The sequence below is a fragment of the Myotis daubentonii genome, chromosome X (genome assembly GCF_963259705.1).
Source record: "Myotis daubentonii chromosome X, mMyoDau2.1, whole genome shotgun sequence".
Taxonomy (NCBI): domain Eukaryota; kingdom Metazoa; phylum Chordata; class Mammalia; order Chiroptera; family Vespertilionidae; genus Myotis; species Myotis daubentonii.
In genome coordinates this window covers 88,110,856-88,135,144 of record NC_081861.1, presented here as the reverse complement: position 1 = coordinate 88,135,144, position 24,289 = coordinate 88,110,856, and the positions used below count along the sequence as shown (strand labels likewise).

Genomic DNA, 24,289 nt, shown 5'->3' with positions numbered 1-24,289 from the left:
CTACTTCATAACTGTAATGTTGCTACTGTTATGAATCGTAATGTAAATATCTGATATGCAGGATGGTCTTAGGCGACCCCTGTGAAAGGGTCGTTCAACCGCCAAAGGGGTCGCGACCCGCAGGTTGAGAACCACTGCTCTAGCAGGATCTGTCAAATCACCCAGTGGAAGTCTGGAGTTGACTGCTCTGATCTCAAATAAACCTGCAGCTCCGGGTCTGAATCAAGAGTGAAGGGGTGGTGCACTTGGGGGTTTTGCACATGTGTTGCCTTCCCCCCATCTTTTGTTCTGAGACATATTTTAGCCAGGTGAGATTTTCCTTGCACTCCCCCAAAGTGGAGACTATGTCTTTAAGAAAGGACGAGTCAGAGCCACGAGGATCAGTTTCAAGCAGCCCTCAAAAGGCAAATCTGGATTGAGTTTAGGAAGAAAAAAGAAGGGGTTAGCTTTGGTCCTGCCTCCTTTCCTTTCTCTACTTTGCTTGTCCCTCCTTCGGCCTTAGTTTGGAAATTCAGTTAACTTAGGCAGAAGGTTACAGGAGCCCAGGGCTTTCCCCAGCAGCCTTGTCCTCCCACCTTGTCCCTCCTTCAGCTCCCGTGCACTCGATCTGGAGGACTGCTGACCAAACTGCGGGAATAATTAGGTACGTGGTCTGGACATTTTAACTTTCGCTCTGTCAGTTGAGGTCTGGGGAGTGTCCAACGTGGACCTGATGGGAGGTGGGAGGGGGATCTCTAGGACCTCTAAGAACATTAGTGTCCAACGTGGACCTGATGGGAGGTGGGAGGGGGATCTCTAGGACCTCTAAGAACATTAGTAACTGAGGCAGTAAGAAGACAGGTGGGATTTAGCCATATTCCTCTCAGTGACTCCACCAGGGCTCTGTGTTCAGGGGTCCATAGGCTCAGAGAGAGGCCTAGTCCATGTAGCCAGCTGCCCTCGCTTGTCAGTTGTCGACTGAACCCTTGGTGGGTGGGATTTGGGGAGTGTTGAGTTTGCTGCTGCTACTGGAGCTTGATGCCAGAGGAGTGCTAGCAACCCCAAAATCAGATGGGAACATGTCGAGCTTCAGCCATCAGTTTGTCTGTCCATGACACTCTGCTGGCATATAGCCTCTAAGATGAGGTGAGTGGGTTTCAAGTCTCTCAAGTTGCCTGTGCGGTAGGCCAGGAGCCACACAAGTTTTTTTTGTGTGCTTGTTTTCAACTTTGTGAGTGGCTAAAAACAAGGCTGTCCATTTTTAAGGACTTCAGTTTACACTTCAGGGAAAAGTACTTAATGCAACTTAGCTGAAAGGGGAAAGCACGGAGAAAGATTTTTAAAAAGGCACACTGAGTTGGTGATAAAGATTGCTGTGAGCTCAAGAATGTTTTCACCGTATATTTTAGGATTTATCCATGCATGTATTTATATATTTATTAAACAAACATTTGTTAAATGCCTGTTGGCACCCACTGCTGGTATGGGGGAACCTGCACCCCAATAGGGCAGTTGATCTCCCACCTGACTTCCTTCTTCAGGACTCTACTCTTCTTTTTCCTCGTCTACACCCTGGCCCTTTTAAGAGGGCAAGAAGCACCAACTTCTAATGCACACAGGTGACCTGATGAGGGCAAGATAAGTGCTGACATTGTTGGCACTAGAGTGGGTATGTCTCACCTGACAACCGTCTCTCTTGAAAGAGACTTGGGCCTGGGTGGTCCCAAACATGACTTCAACCACTGGGAAGGACTTTGAAAGTCAGGAACCAACAGGGATGCAGAAGTTTAGCCTAACCACTGCCAGGCAGAAGGTGTGCTCCGGGCCTTCTTTACACATTAGGAGTAAAGCCAGGCCCATGATTGATCCTTCAGTTTCATATGTAGGGCAAACATTGGTTGGATTTGCCAAGAGCATCTGAGGACAATGTTCTTTGTGATTTAAGCAAGTTGTCATAATCTGGGCAGGAGGCATGCTGGGATCTCAGCCACCTAGGCTGTTAAGGAAGGAGTGGTGTAGGAATATTGGTTCTTGGGTGGTCTTCTGGGTGTAGAAGACTTAGATATGGCTCAGACTGGTTCGAGTGTGTGTGTGTGTGTGTGACATAGGAAGTACTCCCTTGGAGAAAAAGCCTGATAACAGCCATGTAGGAAGTATAACCCTATCCAAGTAGGCTTGGGATTCAGGACTGGACTCATAACTGGCAGGTTGCACAAAGGCCCAATGAATACAGTGAAAAAGCAGTGTGGCCAATGCCAGGGCCTGCTCACCCTGCTAGGGGCAGAAACGAGAAGGGGCTGAATGGATAGGTAAGCTTTATGACTTCAGCCGAGGGGGGCTGGAAGCTACCACCACCTTACTGGAAAACAAAGCCTCATAGCAACATCTGTCTACATTGCACTCTGGGCATTTGGGCTTGTGCTGGGCTTATCTGAGGGGTTATTTCTGAGTTTAATAGACTGTGTGATTTCTTGAAGCTGTGGTGGTGATAATCTGCAAACTTATCCTTGTCCATCCTTCAAATCCCACTGTGGCTATTCTTGCCTCCCCAAGAAGGGCTGTCACTGAGCTAGACCTTCTGTTCTAGCAGGGTAGCCCTCTACCCTCTCACATGCTGGCCCTCTACCCTCTCACATGCTATGCCTGGGATCATGGGCTCTGCCTGCAAACTCCTATCATTCCTTTGAAGAATAAAGCATTTGCCCTAAGCAAGTTGTTCAGCTGCTTGGCTGGGGAAGAGGCAGAGAAGAGGGATTGTGTCAGGGAGGTTAAATGCCAGCCAACATCCTAAATGAAGTAGGGAGCTGGGCCTTTCCATCTACAGCAACTTTATGGAAGAAGATCAGTACAGGTTGTTTCCTCTCTTTCTGTGGTATATTTTCAAGAAGTGCTTAGTTTCCTCTCCATTTTTTCTACAAGTTTAATTGTCTGGGCGGGGGGGGGGGGGGGGGACAGGGTTTGTGTACTATTTTTTTATTTTTTTAATATATTTTTTTTATTTTTTTTTTACAGAGAGGAAGGGAAGGGATAGAGAGCTAGAAACATCGATGAGAGAGAAACATCGATCAGCTGCCTCCTGCACACTCCCCACTGGGTATGTGCCCGCAACCAAGGCACATGCCCTTGACCGGAATCAAACCTGGGACCCTTGAGCCCGCAGGCTGACGTTCTATCCACTGAGCCAAACCAGTTAGGGCGTGTGTACTATTTTTTAAAGTGGAGAAAATTGTCCCTTAAATGTAAGCTGAGTAATTCCAGTAAAAAGATCCAAGCAAATGAGGCTTCTGCCCAAGTATGGGAAAATATCCATTCATCTCTCCACTTAATCAGAAAAATAATCCACTGAGTAGTGAGTCATGCTGCCCTTCAGCAAACAGAACCATTCTTATCCACAGAACCAGGAATAATGTACTTGAGAGATGACAGCATCTATAATGAAGAAAAGACGTGAAGGGTTTGGGTTCCTGATGCCAGCAGCTGTATGGACCACCTTTGCCCCCTCCTGTGCAATAGGTAATGCATTGAACTGGGCTGTATCATCTGTGACCAGATCAATATGGCTCATCTTGATAAGTGGAGCCCCTGCAGGATCACTCCACAGCTCTTTGCATAGTCTGGGAGTTCTTTTTGAAAAAACTTTTTAAAAAATCCTCACCCAAGAACATGCTTAGAGAGAGAGGGAGAGGAGGAGAGGAGGAGAAAGGGGGCGGGGGGAGAGCGAGGGAGAATCCATTGGCTGCCTTTCCTACAAGCCCTGACCAGGAACTGAACCTGAAACCCATGTGCCCTGACTGAGAATCGAATGAGTAATCCTTTGGTGCACAGGACAACACTAAACCAGAGCCACTCTGGCTGGGCTGGGAGTTCTTTTTTTATTGAGGAAAACATGTATACGTTATATTACATAAAGTGTACTAGTTGTAAATGTGCAGCTCAATGAAATTTTACATATGTATACATCTGTGTGTAACCACCATCCAGAACAACATACAACATTTCAGACTCCAGAAGGCTCAATTTTGCCCCTTCCACTTGGGGTTCTTTATTTACATGCACCAAAGTGCTGCAGCCGAATGTTTGTGGTTAGTGATGTGCTGGTAAATGTTTAACAGCCAGTTCTTGTGTGTGTAGGGGTGCCATGCTTTATAGCATTTGTCAGTTTTTGTGGTGTAAATATACCCGCCGTGGCTGATTTCAAGCTATGAACAGTTTAACAACTGGCTTACAAAATTCTGAAAATTTAACAATTGGCTCTGGTGAGTCAGGGCAAATTGGCTCCAGCACACCAGTGATTGTGATGTGGGATCAAAGAGAGCCAGCCCAGCCTGGTGGGCACAGGTAAGAGAGGGGTCTCAAATATTCCCAGGTCCAGCCCTCTTAGTGAGGAGAGAATTGTTCACAAGATTTAATGCAATTTCTAACTTCCATCATCCATACACCAGACATCAGTTGTGTTCCCACCTCATGGCAAAGTCTAGAGTCACAAATATAAGTAAACCATGATTCTATCTGTCAAGGAGTTTACATAATTTAACATTCGGAAGAAGAGGCAGGCATGTGGAGGTATATATGCAGAGGTAGACATGTGGAGGTATATATGCAATAAAGGATTCTAGGGGCTGGTGTAGGAGACTATGTGGGAATTATTGAGGGCCTTGAAGAGGGTCCATTTCTGCCTCGGAATTTGAAATGTATTTCTTACCCCACTTTACTTTGGAAAGTGCCTTGGACTTGAAGAAAAGAGCAGCAAACTCACACATGCCTGCATTGGATTTTGATTCACCTCTTCCATGCTATGTGATCTTGGGCAAGTCACTTAACTTCTCTGAGCCTCAGGTTCTTTATCTTTAAAATGGGGGTAATAGTAGTACCTGCCTTGCATTATTATTTTGAATAATTAATTAGATTGATATTAATGTATAACATTTAGCACACATAAGCATTTACTAATTATCAGCTTCAATTAGAGATGATTAACTACTAACTTGAACAAGCTCTGAGCCTAAGACTAATTTTCTTCATCTGTGAAATGAGAATAAAATGCCATCCTTGCCAGGGGTGTCTTGAGAACGAAATAAGATCACATATGTGAATTATCAGGCCCAGAACAGGCACCCAGCAAATGCTGGTTTTCCTCCCTTCCCTGCTTTCCAATATACTGATTTATACCATCTCCAAAAAAAGCTCAGCTCTGACATATCAGGAAATAAATACATTAAGTAAACATACCAAACCCACTTTTTAAACTTTTATTTTACAATAATTATAGATGCTCAGGAAATTGCAAAAAAAAAAAAAAGTGTTCAGGGCGTCCTGTGACCCTTCAGCTACTTTTTCCTGATGTTGACATCTTAGGTAACTTAACTACTGGAATAGTACAATATCAAAACCAGGAAGTTGATATTGTTACAATTCACAGAGCTTATTCAGATTTCACTCATTTTACATGTACACTGTGTGTGTATATGTATCATGTATATATAGTTTTATCACATGTAGATTTGTCTAACTATCCCACAATCAAGATGCAGAACTGTTCAACCACCACAAGATCACACCCACCCATTACCCACTCCCCCATTGCTAATTCCTGGCAACTAAGACTCTATTTTCCATCTAGATGGTTTTGTTATTTCAAGAATCCTATATAATAAAAGCCTAATATACACATTATCCCCTCAGCGGTGGTTCGACCACTCGCTATGATGTGTGCTGACCACCAGGGGGCAGCGCAGAACATGGCAGATGTCTGCAATGCAGCGCCTGTGCCAGGGGCTGTGACCTCTCACGGGCTACCTGGGGGCCTGGGTGACTGGGACAGAGGTGCGATGAGAATGAGGGGTGTTCACCGAGCTCGCTCTCACTCCCCCTGCTACCCACCCTCAGGATGCCAAGGCTAGGGCACACTGGGCCCCCCCCCCCCACGCTCAGGTCCCAGGAGCCCGTGAGGAGCCTGCCCTGCCCCCACATGGCCTCTTCCAGTTGAGCCAGGCCACAGCCACCGGAACCCTGTGGGTTCGCACAGGAGCTGGTCTGTGAGGTCAGCCAGGAGGAGAGCGCAGCCCACTGACTTCTGTGCAACGCTTCTGGGTGGCCCAGAGGCCCACGCTGCGCCCCAGGCCTGCAGCATCCAGCCCTGCTCACTGCATCTCTGCATGGGGACTTAGGTGCTGTGACTCAGGTGGACAGGAGCACATGAGGGCCCAGCTGCTGCCCAGAGCCCAAAGGTCAGCTGGGCCCTGCCCTTCCACGCTAGGTGCTGGTGCTTCGATCGACAGCCAGGTCTAGGGACTGCACCCATGCATGAATTTCATGCACCAGGCCTGTAGTGTTATATAAAGGAATTCATGTTGTATGTAACTTTTCGAGACTGGCTTTTTTTTTTTTCATTCAGCATAAATTTCTTGAGATCTTTGCAAGTTGTTGGGTCTATGAATAGTTTTGCTCCTGTTTATTGCTGAGCAGCATTTCATGGTGTGAATATACCAGTTTGTTTAACCATTCACCTGTTAAAGGACATCTGGATTGTTTCCAGTTTGAAGCTATTATGAATAAGGCTGCTATGAAAATTCCTGTAACAGGTTTGTCTGTGAACATAAATTTTCATTTCTATGGGATAAATGCCTAAGAATGCAGTTGCTGCATTGTATGGTAATCACATGCTTAATTTTAAAAAATTTTGTCAAACTATTTTCCAGACTGGCTGTACCATCTCACATTCCACCAGCAATGTATGAGTTGACCCAGTTTCTTGGCATCCTCACCAGCCTTTGGTATGGTCACTATTTTTTTTTTTAATTTTAACTATTCTGATGGAGATAGTATCACACTATGATCTTAACTTACATTTCCCTAATGGCTAATGATGTTGAACATCTTTTCATGAGTTTATTTTGCCATCTGTATATTCTCTTCAGTGCAGATCTGTTCATGGCTTTGCCGATTTCCTAATTGGATTGTTTATTTTTACTGTTGAGTCTTGATAGTGCTTTATGCATTCTAGATACTAGCCCTTTGTTGGATATGTGGTTTAAAAATACTTTCTCTCACTTTGCAGCTTGACTTTTACATCCTCTTCATATGGGCTTTTGCAGAGCACGAAAATTTAATTTTGATGAGATTCAATTTATCAATATTTCTTTTTATGGCGTATCCTTTCAGCATCAAGTCCCAAGAACTCTTTGCCTAGCCCTAGATACCAAAGAAATTCTCTATTTAAAAAAAAAGTTTTGTAGCTTTATGTGTACATTTAACTCATCCATTTTGAGTTAATTCTTTTGTAAGTTGTGAGGTTTATGTCAAGTTTTTTCTCCTCCTTCTCCTCTTCCTCCTCCTCTTCCTTCTTTCTTCTTCCTGCAAATGTCAGTCCATTCAGTACCATTTGTTGAAACGACTCATTCCTCTATTGAATTGCTTTTTCGCCTTATCAGAATCAGTTGATTGTATTTTGTGTGTCTGTTTCTGGGTTCCCTATCCTGTTCCATTGATCTGTATATCTATCTCTCCACACAATCGTTTTTATTATATTTTTATTTATTGTTGACAGTATTACAGGTATCTCCCATTTCTCCCCCTGCCCCCATCCACCCAGGTTCCTCCCCACCCTGGGCCTTCCCCACACTATTGTCCATGTCCATGGGTTATGCATATGTGCATATTTTCTTTGGTTAATCTCTTCCCATACCTCCCACCCCATCCCCTCTGAGATCTGTCTGTTCCTCTGGACCTATTTTGTTGGTCAGTTTATTTTGTTCATTAGATTCCTCACATCAGTGAGATCATGTGATATTTGTCTTTTTTTAACTGGCTTACTTTGCTTAGCATAATAATCTCCAGGTCCATCCATGCTGTCGCAAAGGGTAAGAGATCTTTCTTTTTTAAAAAATATATTTTATTGATTTTTTACAGAGAGGAAGGGAGAGAGATAGAGAGTTAGAAACATGGATGAGAGAGAAACATCAATCAGCTGCCTCCTGCACACTCCCTACTGGAGATGTGCTTGCAACCAAGGTACATGCCCTTGACCGGAATCAAACCTGGGACCTTTCAGTCTGCAGGCCGACGCTCTATCCACTGAGCCAAACCGGTTATGGCAAGAGATCTTTCTTTTTAAAAACTTAAATCTTGCCCTAGCTGGTTTGGTGCAATGGATAGAACATCAGCCTGCAGACTGAAGGGTCCCAGGTTCAATTCTGGTCAAGGGCACATGCCTGGGTTGCTGGCTCGATCCCCAGTAGGGGGCGTGCAAGAGGCAGCCAATCAATGATTCTCTCTCATCATTGATGTTTCTATCTCCCTCTCCCTTCCTCTCTGAAATCAATAAAATATATTTTTTTAAAAATTAAATCTTTATGTAGAAAGTATTACATATGTTCTCCATTCCCCCCCCCCCATTGATCCATTCTAGCCTGCTCCCGCCCCCCAACCACGGGCCTTCACCACCCTATTATCTGTGTCCATGGGTAAGAGATCCTTCTTTTTTACAGCCATATAGTATTCCATTGTGTAAATGTACCACAGCTTCTTTATCTAGTCATCTACTGATGGGCTCTTGGGCTGCTTCCAGATCTTAGCATTGTAAATATGCTGCTATGAATATAGGGGTCCATATATTCTTTCTGATTGATGTTTTAGGATTCTTAGGATATATTCCCAGAAGTGGGATCACTGGGTCGAATGGCAGTTCCTTTTTTAAATTTTAAGGAAACCCCATACTGTTTTCCACAGTGGTTGCACCAGTCTGCATTCCCACCAGTGCTGAACTTGTTTTCCCTTTTCTCCACATCCTCGCCAGCACTTGTTTGCTGATTTATTGATGGTAGCCATTCTGGCAAGTATGAGGTGATACCTTGTTGTAGTTTTAATTTGCATCTCTCTGATGATTAGCGATGTTGAGCACTTTTTCATATGTCTATTGGCCATCTGTATGTCCTCTATGGAAAAGTATCTATTCAGATCTTTGCCCATTTTTTAATTGGATTTTTTGTCTTCCTAGTGTTGAGTTGTATGAGTTCTTTGTATATTTTGGAAATTAACCCCATACCAGATGTACCGTGTCATTGGCAAATATGTTCTCCCATACAGTGGGTTCCCTTTTTTGTTGTTGGTGGTTTCTTTTGCTGTGCAGAAGCTTTTTAGTTTAGTTACAATCCCATTTGTTCATTTTTTCTTTTGTTTCTCTTGCCCTAGGACAGTGATGGTGAACCTCTGGCACGCGTGTCAGAGGTGACACGTGAACTCATTTTTTGGTTGATTTTTCTTTGTTAAATGGCATTTAAATATATAAAATAAATATCAAAAATATAAGTCTTTGTTTTACTATGGTTGTAAATATCAAAAAATTTCTATATGTGACATGGCACCAGAGCTAAGTTAGGGTTTTTCAAAATGCTGACACGCCGAGCTCAAAAGGTTCGCCATCACTGCCCTAGGAGATGTATTGCTGAAAACACTGCTATGTGTTATCTGAGATTTTACTGCCTATGTTTTCTTCTAGGATTTTTATGGTTTTGCCACTTACATTTAAGTCTTTTATTCATTTTGTGTTTATTCTTGTGTGTGGTGTCAGTTGTTGGTCTGGTTTCATTTTTTTTTGCATGTACCTGTCCAGTTTTCCCAACACCATTTTTTGAAGATATTATCTTTACTCCATTGTATGCTCTTGTCTCCTTTATCAAATATTAATTGGCCATATTGGTGTGGGTTGATTTCTGGGTTCTCTGTTCTGTTCTATTGGTCTGTATGCCTGGTCTTGTGCCAGAACTGAGCTGTTTTGATTACAATGGCTTTGTAGTATCGTTTTTTTATATGGTTTTGTGATCCCTCCAACTTTGTTTTTCCTTCTCAAGATTGCTGAGGCTGTTTGGGGTCTTTCATATAAATTTTTGGAATATTTTTTCCAGATCTTTGAAATGTGTCATTTGTATTTTAATGGGGATTGCATTAAATCTGTAGATTGCTGGGTAGTATGGACGTTTTAATGGTGTTAATTCTTCCAATCCATGAAATTTGTATATGCTTCTACTCTACTTCTTTTTCCAATGTTCAATAGTTTTCTGAGTACAGGTCTTTTACCTCCTTGATTATGTTTATTCTCAGGTATATTTTCTGTTGTTGCTGCAATGGTATATGGGATTTTCAAATATTTTTTATTTTTGTTTATTTTTTGTTAATCCTCATCTGAGGATATTTTTCCATTGATTTTTAGAGAGTGAAAGGGAGGAAGAGAGTGGGGGAGAGGGAGGGAGGGAGGGAGGGAGGGAGGGAGAGAGAGAGAGAGAGAGAGAGAGAGAGAGAGAGAGAGAGATGACATCGATTGGTTGCCTCTCACATGTGCCCCAAATGGAAATGGAACCAGCAACCCTTCAGTGTGAGGGCCAACACTCTGACCACATAACCACGCCAACCAGAGCAGGGATTGTTTTTTAGTTTCTCTTCTTGAGAGTTCATTTTTGGTGTATAAAAATGCCATCGATTTTTGGATGTTAATTTAGTATACTGCTATTTTGCCAAATTCACTTATTAAATCTAGCAGTTTTTGCTGGAGTCCTCAGGGTATTCTTATGTACAATATCATGTCAATTGCTAATAACGACATTTTTACTTCCTCCTTTCCAATTTGGATGCCTCTTTTTTTTTCTTGACTGGTCTTTGTGGCTAGGACTTTTGAAAGCAGACATCCTTGTCTTATTCCTGATCTTAATTAATGTACCTATATAATAGGTTTTACCACTAAATAGAGTGATTCCTTCCACTTCACTCTTCTTTTTCAGGATATTTTTTGACAATCTGTTCAATGCTGCTCTGCCTCTGGATCTATTTTTGTTCATCAGTTTATAATGGTCTTTATTATCCATAAATGAGTGAGATCATTGACTGGCTTATTTCACTTAGCATAATGCTCTCCAGTTCCATCCACGCTGCTGCAAATGGTAAGAATTCCTTCTTTTTTACAGCAGCATAGTATTCCATCATGTAGATGTACCACAGTTTTCTAATCCATTCATCTACTGATGGGCAGTTAGGCTGTTTCCAAATCTTAGCTATGGTAAATTGTGCTGCTATGAACATAGGGGTGCATATATCCTTTCTGATTGGTGTTTCTGGTTTCTTGGGATATATTCTTAGAAGTGAGATCACAGGGTCAAATGGGAGTTCCATTTTTAGTTTTTTGAGGAAACTCCATACTGCCTTCCATAGTGGCTGCACCAGTCTGCATTCCCACCAGCAGTGCACAAGTGTTCCTTTTTCTCCACATCCTCTCCAGCACTTGTCGTTTGTTGATTTGTTGATGATAGCCATTCTGACAGGTGTGAGGTGGTACCTCATTGTTGTTTTGATTTGCATATCTCGGGTGATTAGTGACTTTGAGCATGTTTTCATATGTCTCTTGGCTTTCTGAATGTCCTCTTTTGAAAGGTGTCTATTTAGTTCCTTTGCCCATTTTTTGATTGGATTGTTTATCTTCCTTTTGTTAAGTTGTATGAGTTCCCTGTAAATGTTGGAGATTAAACCCTTATCGGTGATAACATTGGCAAATATGTTCTCCCACGCGGTGGGTTTTCTTGTTGTTTTGTTGATGGTTTCTTTTGCTGTGCAGAAGCTTTTTATTTTGATGTAGTCCCATTTGTTTATTTTCTCTTTAGTTTCCAATGCCCTAGGAGCTGTATCGGTGAAGAAATTGCTTTGGCATGTCTGAGATTTTGTTGCCTTTGGATTCCTCTAGTATTTTTATGGTTTCCCATCTTACATTTAAGTCCTTTATCCATTTTGAGTTTATTTTTGTGTATGGTGTAAGTTGGTGGTCTAGTTTCATTTTTTTTTTTTTTGCATCTATCTGTCCAATTTTCCCAATACCATTTACTAGTATTGAAGAAACTGTCCTGACTCCATTGTATGCTCTTGCCTCCTTTGTCAAATATTAATTGAGCATATTGGTTCGGGTCTATTTCTGGGTTCTCTATTCTATTCCATTGATCCATATGTCTGTTCTTGTGCCAGTACCAGGCAGTCTTGAGAACAGTGGCTTTGTAATACATCTTGATATCTGGTATTGAGATCCCACCTACTTTGTTCTTCTTTCTCAGGATCGCTGCAGCTATTCGGGGGTCTTTTTTATTCCAGATGAATTTTTGGAGAGTTCATTCTAGGTCTGTGAAATATGTCATTGGTATTTTAATGGGGAGTGCGTTGAATTTATAGATTGCTTTGGGTAGTATGGACATTTTAATGATGTTGATTCTACCAATCCATGAACATGGTATGTTCTTCCATTTGTTTATGTCTTCCTCTATCTCTTTTTTCAACATCCTGTAGTTTTCTGAGTAGAGGTCTTTTACCTCCTTGGTGAAGTTTATTCCTAGGTATCTTAATTTTTTGGTGTGATGGTAAATGGGATTGCTTTTTTAGTCTCTCTTTCTGTAAGTTCACCATTGGTGTTTAGAAATGCCATAGATTTCTTGGCATTAATTTTGTATCCTGCTACATTGCTGAATTCAGTTATCAAGTCTAATAGTTTTTTGATGGAGTCTTTAGGGTTTTTTATGTACAATATCATGTCATCTGCGAATAAGGACAGTTTTACTTCTCCTTTTGCAATTTGGATACCTTTTATTTCTTCTTCTTGTCTAATCACAATGGCTAATACTTCCAGTACTATGTCGAACAGGAGTGGTGAAAGTGGGCATCCCTGCCTTGTTCCTGTTCTTAAGGGAAATGGTTTTAGGTTTTGCCCATTGAGTATGATGTTGGCTGTGGGTTTGTCATATATGGCTTCTATTATGTTGAAATATGATCTTTCTATTCCCACCTTGCTGAGAGTTTGTTTTTTTTTTTTTTTTATCAAAAATGGGTGTTGGATTTTGTCAAATGCTTTTTCTGCATCAAGGAAACTTTAAATTTTGAATTCAATTTTTAAAGTCATTATAGGGCCGAAACCGGTTTGGCTCAGTGGATAGAGCGTCGGCCTGCGGACTGAAAGGTCCCAGGTTCGATTCCGGTCAAGGGCATGTACCTTGGTTGCGGCCACATCCCCAGTGGGGGGTGTGCAGGAGGCAGCTGGTCGATGTTTCTCTCTCATCGTTTCTCTCTCATCGATGTTTCTAACTCTCTGTCTCTCTCCTTTCCTCTCTGTGAAGACTCAATAAAATATATTTAAAAAAAAAATAAATAAAGTCATTATAGGACTGTTCAGTTAATCTATTTTGTGATTCAGGTTTGGTAGTTTGTAGTTTAGAGGTATGTTTCTTCCAAGTTGTTCAATCTATCAGTGCTAAGTTGTTTATAGTATTTGCTTATTAATCTTTTAATAGTTTCAGGATCTGTACTCATATCCCTGTTTCACTGCTGATATTGGTGATTTGCGTCTTCTCTCTCTTTTTTTTACTTTTGTTTGTTTTGGTAGATTTTTATAGACTTTTCTTAAAGAACCAGCTTTTGGTTTCATTAATTTTTTTTATTACTTTCTCATTTTCAATTTTATTAATTTCTGCTCTTATTTTTATTATTTTCTTCAATCTTCTTACTTTGAGTCTATTTTTCTCTTTTACTTTCTTGAAGTAGGAACTTATATTATGTATCTGAAGCCTTTCCCTTTTTCTAATATAAGCATTTAGTGCCAAAAATTTCCCCCTAAGCATTGCTTTAGCTCTATCCCACAAATTTTGATATATTGTATTTTAATTTTAATTCAGTTCAATGTAATTTTTAAATTTTCTTTTTCTTTTTTTTTTAATTTTATTCTTCAATTACAGATGACATTCAATATTATTTTATACTAGAGGCCCAGTTCATGCACTGGTGGGGTCCCTCAGCCTGGTCTGCGGGGATCAGGCTGAAACCGATCTCTAGGTCCAGGGTGCGGGTGAAGCACATTTGGAACCGACAGTGCCCCAGCAGCAACCTAACCCATGGCCGATTCCATGAGGAATCAAGATCCCTCCTCTACTGGTTGGAGCATCTACCCCCTGGTGGTCATTGTGCATCATAACTACCAGGTGAACATTTGAACAGTCGGATGGTCACTTAGGCTTTTATATATATTGATTAGTTTCAGGTATACAGCATAGTGGTTAGACAATTATGTCATTTACAAATTGATTCTCCTGATAATTCTATTACCCCCTGGCACCATTCATAGTTATTACAATACTAGAGGCACAGTGCATGGATTCATGCACCGGTGTGGTCCTTCGGCCTGGCCTGAACCCTCTCGCAATCTGGGACCCCCCAAGGGATATTGGAGAGCCAGTTTTGGTCCAATTGCTGCAGGCCAGGCCAAGGGACCCCATTGGTGTACAAATCCCTGCACTGGGCCCCTAGTATGCATATGAGATCTTTGGTTAATCTCTTCCTGTCCCTCCTCCCCCCTTCCCTCTGAGATTCATCAATCTGTTCCATGTTTCCATGCCTGTGCATTGAGCATCTTCACACTGGTAGTCAGTATGCATCATAGCTACCAGTTGAACGGTCAAATGGTCACTTAGGCATATAGATATAGATAGATATAGATATAGATATAGATATAGATATAGACATAGATATAGATATAGATATAGATATAGATATAGATAGATATATTCTATATAATAAAGAAGTAATATGCAAATTGACCATCACTCCAACACACAAGATGGCTGCCACCATATGGTCAAAGATGGCCGCCCCATGTGGACACAAGATGGCAGCCACAAGATGGCCAGCAAGGGAGGGCAGTTGTGGGTGATCAAGCCAGCAGGGGAGGGCAGTTGGGGGGACCCAGGCCTGCAGGGGAGGGCAGCTGGGGGCGACCAGGCTTGCAGGGGAGGGCAGTTGGGGGTGACCAGGCTTGCAGGGGAGGGAAGTTGGGGGGACCAGGCCAGCAGGGGAGGGCAGTTAGGGGTGACCAGGCTGGCAGGGGAGCAGTTAGGCATCGATAAGGCTGGCAGGGGAGTGGTTAGGAGGTGATCAGGCAGGCAGGCAGGCAAACAGTTGTGAGCCAGCAGTCTCTGATTGTGAGAGTGATCCCAGATTGGAGAAGGTGCAGACTGGGCTGAGGGACACACACACACACACACACACACACCCATGCACGAATTTCGTGCACTGGGCCTATAGTGTATATATATATGTCATTTGACTGTTCCCTATGCTGCACTTTACAGCCCATGATTATTTGGCAACTACCAATTTGTGCTTCTTAATGTCTTCACCTTTTTCACTCATCCCCCCAAAACCCCTCCACTCTGCCCCTATGAATCTGTTTCTGTTTTATTTGTTCATTTATTTTGTTCTTTAGATTCCACATATAAGTGAAATCATATGGTATTTGTCTTTCTCTGTCCAACTTATTTCACTTAGCATAATACCCTCTAGGTCCATGCATATTGTTGCAAATTGTAAGATTTCATTCTTTTTTATGGCAGAGTTATATTTCATTGTATACATGTACCACATATTCTTTATCCACTTGTCTATTGATAGGCACTTGGTTGCTTCCATATCTTAGCTATTGTAAATAATACTGCAATGAATGTAGGGGTGCATATGTCTTTTTGAATTAGTGTTTTGAGCTTCTTCAGATATATACCCAGAAAAGGAATTGAGGGATAGAGAGTTAGAAACACCAATGAGAGAGAAACATTGATCAGCTGCCTCCTGCACACCCCCCAATGGGGTTGTGCCCGCAACCAAGGTACATGCCCTTGACTGGAATCGAAGCTGGGACCCTTCAGTCCGCAGGCCGATGCTCTATCCACTGAGCCAAACCGGTCAGGGCTATCCACTTTTTAATTGGATTGTTTAATTGTATGAGTTCTTTATAAATTTTGGGTATTAACTTCTTATCAGATGTAGCTTTGACAAATATCTTCTCCTGTTCAGTAGGTTGTCTCTTTGTCTTGTTGATTTTTTTTTCTGTGAAAAAACATTAGTTGGATGTATTTCCATTTGTTTATTTTTTCTTTTGTTTCCCATGTCTGGAGAGATATATCAGAAAAAATATTGCTATGAGAAATATCAGAGATTTTGTTGCCTATGTTTTCTTCTAGGAGGTTTATGGTTTCAAGTCTTACATGTAAGTTTTTAATCCATTTTGAGTTTATTCTTATATATGGTGTAAGTAGTTGGTTTCGTTTCATTTTTTGCTTGTATCTGTTCAGTTTTCCTAACACCATTTAACCATTTATTAAATAGGTGGTCTTTGCCCTATAGTGTATTCTTGCCTCCTTTGTCTTAGATTAATTGACAGTAACAGCATGGGTTTATTTCTGGGATCTCTATTCTGTTCCATTGACTTATGTATCTGTTTTTATTTCAGTACCATGTCATTTTGATTACTATAGCCTTGTAGTACAGTCTGATATCAGGTAGCATGATACTTCCAACTTTGTTCTTCTTTCCCAAGATTGCTATGGCTATTCAGGGTCTTTTGTAGTTCCATATGAATTTTTGTATTATTTGTACTAGTTCTGTGAAAAATGCCACTGGTATTTTGATAGAGATTGTGTTGAATCTATAGATTGTGTATTTTTAAATTTTCTTTGAGACTTCCTCTTTGGCTGTGGATTGTTTATAAGTGCCTTGTTTAATTTACAAGTGTTTAGAGATTTTCTGTTGTCTTTTTCTATGGATTTGTAGTTTGATTGCATTATGGTCAGAGAATACACTCAATATGATTCTTTTTAAAAAATATTCTTTATTGTTGATAGTATTACAGGTATCTCCCATTTCCCCCTCTTCCTCCTCTCCTCCAAGCCCCTATCCACACAGCCCTAGGTCTTCACTACACTATTGTTCATGTCCATGGGCTATGCATATAAGTATATAAGTTCTTTGGTTTGTCTCTTCTCGTCTCCCCAACCCCACATTGAGGTATGTCAGTCTGTTCCATGCCTCTATGTTTCAGGTCTTATTTTGTTGGTCAATTCATTTTGTTCATTAGATCCCACAAATAAGTGAGATCATGTGATTTTTTTTTCTCAGTTTGGCTTATTAGCATAATATTTTCCAGGTCCATCCATGCTGTCCCAGAGGGTAAGAGAGCCCTCTTTTTTACAGCTTCATAGTATTCCATAGTGTAAATGTCCCACAGCTTTTTTTATCCATTCATTTACTGATGAGTACTTGGTCTGTTTCCAAGTCTTAGCTATAGTAAATAACGCTGCTATAAACATAGGGGTGTGTATATTTTTTCTGATTGGTGTTTTGGAGTTTTTAGGATCTATTCCCAGAAGTGGGATTGCTGAGCCAAATGGGAGATCCATTTTTAATTTCCCGACGAAACTCCATACAGTTTTTCATAGTGGCTGCACCAATCTGCATTCCAACCAGCAGGAACTTGTGTTCCCTTTTCTCCGCATCCTCGCCAGCACTTGTTGTTTGTTGATTTTTTTTATGGTATCCATTCTGACAGGTGTGAGGTGGTATATCACTGTGGTTTTAATTTGCATTTCTCTGATGATTAGTGACTTTGAGCATTTTTTCAAATATTTTTAACTTATTGAGGTTTGTTTATAATCTAAGATTTACCTTAGTAAATGTTCTTTGAATGCTTGAAAAATGTGTATTCTGCTCTTGTTGGTAGGAGTGTTCCATATATGTTAACTAGATCGTATGGATTGAATGTATTGCTGAGTTATTCTGATTTTCTGTCTAGTAAGTCTATCAGTTATTGGACATGGAATATTTAAGTACCCAACTATCATTGTGGACTCATCTATTTCACCTTTCAGCTCTATTAGTTTTTGCGTCTTGTATTTTGCAGCTCTGGTACTTGATGCAACCTCATTTGGGATTGCTATGTCTTCCTGGTGGTTTGATCCTTTCATCATTATATAATGTCTCTCTTTTTCCCTTGTAATTTCTTTGTTCTGAAGTTTACTTTATCTGATGTCAATATAGTCTTGCTTGCTTTTTTAAACTAATGTTTGCATGCCATGTATTTTTCCATCTTCTTATTTTCAACTTACTTATATTGTGATGTTCAAAGAGAGTTTCTTATGGACAATATATAGTTGGGTCATGATTTTTAGTCCACTCTGCTAATGTCTATCTTTCACTTTTGATATATAGACCATTTAAATTTAATGTTACTATTGCTATGTTAGGGCTTAAGTCTATTACTTTATCTCTTGTTTTCTGTTTTTCTTTTCCTATTTTAATGTGGATTACTTGAAGACATTATTATATATATATATATGTATATATATATATATCTGAAATTAATATGTATATTAATTTCTGAAAGGAAGGGGGAGGGAGAGAGAGATAGAAACATCAATGATGAGAGACAATCACCAATTGGCTGCCTCCTGAATACCCCACACCGTGGATCAAGCCCGCAACCTGGGTATGTGCCCTGACCAGTAATTGAACTGTGACCTCCTGGTTCATAGGTCGACACTCAACCACTGAGCCACACTGGCTGGGCGAACACATTTTTAAATTACATTCTATATGTATCTAGTGTTTTTGAGTGTATCTCTTTGTATAGCTTTGCTTTGTGTGTGTGTGTGTGTGTGTGTGTGTGTGTGTGTGTGTGTGCAAAATCTTATCATAGTGGCTGGTGTTGTTATTTTACCAGTTCAAGTGAAATGTAGAAATCTTACCTCCCTTTATGTCCTTATAACCTCCCTTTATGTTCTTCTGGCCTGCCTTCACTTATAATTGCCTCAACTATTTCCTCTACCTACATTTAGAACCACTGTAGACAGTATTATAATTTTTGTTTCAACCATAAAACATAATTTATAAACTTTAAGAGAAGAAAACTCTACTTTATTTATCCATATTTTTTCTGATCAGGTATTTTCGTCCTTCCTGATGTTCCAAAGTTTCTTTTTTTCCCCAAAGTTTCTTTTTAAATAATTTCTTTTATGTTTAAAGCACTTCCTTTAGCTGTTCTTTCGGGATAGGTCTCCTGATAGCAAATTCTGTTAATTTTCCTTCCTCTGGGAATATCTTGATTTCCCCTTCATTCCTGAAGGATATTTTCATTGGATAAAGGATTCTAGGTTGACAGCTCTTTTCTTTCACCACTTCAAAAATGTGCTCCTTTTTTTCTGAGTTCCATGGGTTCTGATGAAAAATTTACTGTCAGTTGAATTGTTTTCCCACTGTGGGTAATGGATTATTTTTCTCTGGCTGCTCTCAATATGTTTTTCTTTGTCTTTAGTTATCAGACAATTATTTATGACTTTTATTGGTGTTAATTGGGGGGTGGGTTTTCCTATTTGGGTTTGCTGACCTTCTTGAATCTGTGTGTTTATGCTTTTCACTAAATTTGGGACTTTTTATTCTTTATTTCTTGTCTTGCTTTATTTCTCTTCTCCTTCTGGGGGTCCTGATGAAAAAATAAATCTTAGATTTTTTGTTATTATCCCACAGGTTTCTAATGCTCTGTTAATGTATTTTTAGTCTGTTTTCTCTCTGCTGTTCAGATTGTATAATTTCTGTTGTCTATCTTCAAGTTCACTGATCATTTCCTCTGTCATATTATTTCTTCTATTAAGCCTATGCAGTGAGTTTCTGTTATTGTATTTTTCAGTTCTATAATTTCCATTGAGTTCTTTTTTGTTGTTGTTAATCCTCACCCGAGGATATTTTTTCCGTTGATTTTTAGAGAGAGTGGAAGGGAGGGGAGAGACAGAGAGAGAGAGAATTATTAATGTGAGAGAAACACATCAATTGATTGCCTACATGACCCCCAACCAGGGTTGGGAATCGAGCCTGCAACTGAGGTATGTGACCTTTGACCAGAATCGGACCCGGGACCCTTCAGTCCATGGGCTGATACTCTATCCACTGAGCCAAACCAGTTAGGGCCCATTAGGTTCTTTTTTATATCTTTTATTTCTTTGGTTGAGATTTTCATTTTTTTTTAATTTTTTTCAAGAGTATTTGTTGAAGCATTTTATGATGACTGCTTTAAAATTATTGCTCAATAATGCCAACATCTGACTTATCTTGGTGTTGGCATGTGTTATCTTTTCTCATTCATGTCATGATTTTCCTGGTTCTTGGTATGATGAGTGATTTTTTTAGTGTATCCTGGACATTTTGGATATTATGTTAAGAGATTTCAGTCTTCTACTTTAGCAGACAGTCATTCTGTTTAGGTTAAGCTTGTAGGTTGTGACCTACTTATGTGAGCTGTGGTTACAATTACAATGTAGTTTCCAGAGCCCTTGCAGTGCTGTTCTGATCTGCTTTTCTCACCCTATTGGTGTTTCCGACAGGAACAGGATGCACTTCCCCAGGACTGATACTGTTAAGTAGGGGTAGGAGACACCATGCTGTGCAGAAGGAAAGCTCCTCTTCAGAACAGATACCTGTGCAGTCCCCACTTGATCCCTATTGGTGCCCCCAGTAGTTGTAGAAAGTTCTTCTCCAGGCCTCTCACTGACTTCCTCTTGGTAAATGATGAGAGATACCAGACCGCAAAGCAGTGAGTGCCTCACCCAGCCAACTCTCTGGGGAGTTTGGTGCAAGATGGCTCCCACTCAACCTCTGCAAGTGCTACCAGGGGAGAAGATTCTTACCTAGGCCACCTTCTGTCACTGTGTGTAGAGCTGGGCGATACTAGGACCAGGTTGCCTTCTGCCACTAGGTGGAGGATCAAGAAATGCTGATCAATCCCTTTTAACACAATCCAAAGCACCAGAAACGTCAAAGAATCCCAATTTGCTTTGGCAGCATAGGATTCCTATTTCCAGATACACATTATGAGAAGACTGTCTGGGAGCCTGGAACTTCATCACACGTCTTGTTCTTGGACAAATCACCTGTCAAGTTCAGTGGCATGTATATTTCTAATCAATAACCCTCTCGTGGTGTCTGTGGGAAATCTCAGAAAGATCTGTTAACCACAATCTGGCCTTTTTGAGTTAGTTGGGAGCTGGTAGCATCAGGCTGGCTGGGCCCTGTATGGAGATGTTGTGGGTATTCAGGAATGAGTCAGAGACTCTGCATACATTTAGGACCCCCACATGTGTCTTCCTTTCCCCCATTCCCAAATCCTCAGTCTCATCTCATTAGGCCCTATGAAACTTTCTCTTGTCCCTGCCACTTTCATGTCCACCCCTTCAGAACACAACACTGTTTCAGCATCCCACCCTCTGCCATTCATTGTTAAGAATGTAATCCTGCAATCTGTGGCCCCAGGAAAAGAAAAGACCAAGTTAAGTCCTTTTAGATGCCCAGTTTTATTAGTGGTCCCACCCACCCTTCCTCACAGTTATTACGTTTCCATTATTGAGATGAGGGGACTGCAGCCAAGTGGGTTAAGCAAGTGCAGCACTTATACTTATGAGTGTCGTGGACACTGTGGGATGGAGATTGGGGTGGGGCAGAGCTCCAACTGCTGTGCCTATGAGCAGCTTTTATGGAAGAATTGGACTTAGCTCTTTCTTTGGAGTTTTTGTTGATCATCCTGAAACAGGATCTTCCTTTTAGGAGATGTGCCTTAATCTTCCCTTGAAAAGGTATCCTAAGGAATCGGACTTGGATAGGAACACAGATCATATCAGTGCAGTTCCCATGTCATTTAACATACCCATTCACTTTCTCACACACAAATACTCTCTTACTAACCCAGACAAACAAAGGGCCTAAACACTTAACTGTCTGGAATATGTCACTTGACCTTGTTTACTCCCCATACCTACTCTGGAATGAAGTATTATTTCTATTTTATTTTCTGGTTTAGACATTGAACCTCGGAAAGGTTAAGTCACTTGTCCAGGGTCCTGGAACTGGGATGTGCTGGTGGCAGAATTCTAAACCAGAGTGATGTGGGGTGGCCTGTGGAGCACTCCAACTCCAAATTGTAATACTATCAACAATAGTATAATGTATATTAAAGAAACAAAAACAATAGAGTGTGTTCAAAAAGTTAAGTGTCAGTCTCCTTAGAAAAGGGCCCATTCTTTTAGTCTATGAGCCCTTATAGTGTGACGGGCTTTGCTCCAAGCACTTGGTACTGAATAACTTCATGGAAACTAGAACTGCTCTGGTACCACCTAACTTGCCTGTGGTCCCCATCAAAGGACAGTCACTATCTATTAGGTGAATACTTTATAACTTCCTTTCCATCCCTTCAGGCAGTTGTTTCATCATTTATTCAACAAGTATGGAGCATCACCTCTGTACCAGGCCCCGCCCTCGGAGCTAGCAATTCAAGGATAAGGGAAACCCACTCCCTGCCTTCAAGGAACACACAATTTAGCAGCAGAAACAGAGATATTAAACACATATTATAATTAAAAACAGACATATAAACACATAAATAATAATGATGGAGCATTAGACTAGATGCCTTGAGAATCCAGGGGAGGATTCACAGGGGAGATGAGGTTGCATTGGCTCTTGAAGAATGGGTAGACATATTCTAGGGTGGCATTCCACATAGAGGGTAGAATAAAGGCAAACATGGAGATGTGTTTTAGAAATAGCAAGTAGCTGGATGTAAGTCAGGGATCTCAGCTGAAATTCTGAGAGAGCCCAGGAAGTTCATATAAGTGCATGAAGCAGGTCCTGTGTGTACAAACACTAACACAAGCATGATAAGCGGCCCTCCCTAACTGGAGCACCACAGGGAGGTACGGGGACTGTGAGAAATTGGACAGTCTGTGCCCTGTCTAAGGGGACAGCTGCTCAACATATGAAATTACTGCCACATCTTTTAGTTTTTTTGAAATGCCAAAAATTTAGATTTTTAAAATGTAAAATATTGTCACTTTTCAACATTGACACTATTTCAAATTGGCAAGCTACACCATCAAAACATGTCTACTATGAAAAGAGATAAACCAAAGCACTTATATACTTATATGGACATGGACAATAGGGTGGTGAAGCCTTGGGGGGTAAAAAGGAGGAAAATGGGAGACATCTGTAATCTACACTAATAGAAGACAAAGATGCTAATTGACTGTACCTTCCATATGCTCATCAGCCAATCAGAAGAGTATGCAAATTAACCCAACAAAGATGGCTGTTAAATTTGCATACTGCAGGCAGATCCTGCTGCACCGCCCTGTGCGGGCAGCAGTGCAATCCCCAGCCGCTGCCTGCCACAGCGCGGGATCCGGGCCTGCCGTGTCCATCCCAGGGCTGGGGGTGGGCAGCAGTAAGATCCCAAGCCGCCCCCCCGCCCAGTGCAGGATCTGGGCCTGCCGTGTGCGGGGCGGGGTGGGCGGGTTGGGCGGAGTGGGGTGGGCGGCAGCGCAAACCTGAGCCGCCACCTGCCCCCCCTCCAGTGCACAAATTTTTGTGCACTGGGCTTCTAGTACTATCAATAATAATATATATGCATATTAAAAAATAAAAATAATAAATGTGTTCAAAAAGTAAAACAAATCATGTCTACTGGCCATTCCTTGGTGACCTCTAGTAACATGGAGATCAGAAGGAGCAGGAAAGAAACATCAGGGCCAGATGACCTGCCCTTTCCCTGAGCAAGTAACCTGACTCCAGCGTTATGCAGAAGTACATCCACCTGACTTTCCAAATCGGCTTTAAAACAGAAGACAGCACAGAAAAGATCCAAGAAGTTGGAGAAGCAAAACATGGCGGGAGGATTTATGGGTGGAACACTTAGTGTCTGGCTTACTTACTCATCTGATTCTGGCCCTCAGCTATTGATGATTCTCAACAGGTTCGGGGGGGGGGGTGAAAAATAAAAGGAGTCTGAGAAGGGGATTGAAAGAACCTCTCTCAGAAGCTGCCCACGCAAGACCGAAGGACACTGCTTGACTTCTCTTTCCCCCTCACCCCTCAGTCTGGTTTTGCTACATGGCCTGCCAGCCCTAAGAGAAACAGCTGACACAGATCCCAAGTACTTTCTTACAGGTAAGGGAGGAGACTGGAGGAGTCTGGAGGCCTTGTCTGAGAGAAAGGCCTTGTAGGTGTCATGGATGAGGCCACCTTCTCAGGCTTTGCCCCTGGGTGTTCTATCCTTTCCTCCAAATCTGCCTAATCCCTAGTCCCTGTGATTTCAGCAGGAAAACATCTACAATATGTTCAAACCACAGGGTCAGGCAGAGTGAACTAGTCTTTGAAACAAGAGTCTGAAGCTCCGCTCTTTAGGCTCCAAGCTTGTGTGGTGATGCAGTGGCGGGCCTTCTGGGCTGCCTCTGTAGGAGATTGGCAGTTTCAGTTCACTCCACATAGGGGTCTTGGAGAGGACTGTCACTAGCTGACTTCCTAGCCTTGCAGTTTCTCCATGCCCTACTCTGCCCCCATCCACTTCCTCCTGGAGAGCAGGGCTCCATGGCTGTGTTTTCTTTGTGAGTTGGTCCTCACCCCAACCCACTTTTCAGACCGTAGAAGCCTG

At 41.5% G+C, this 24,289-nt stretch overlaps 1 long non-coding RNA gene across 1 annotated transcript; it reads left to right on the top strand.

Moving 5' to 3' along the window:
• The first annotated feature begins 411 nt into the window (after positions 1-411).
• On the top strand, positions 412-22,284 carry LOC132224496 (uncharacterized). Its single transcript, XR_009450693.1, has 3 exons — positions 412-643; positions 6,678-6,752; positions 20,193-22,284. It is a non-coding gene; the product is annotated as an uncharacterized LOC132224496 (long non-coding RNA).
• Positions 22,285-24,289: the final 2,005 nt, after the last annotated feature.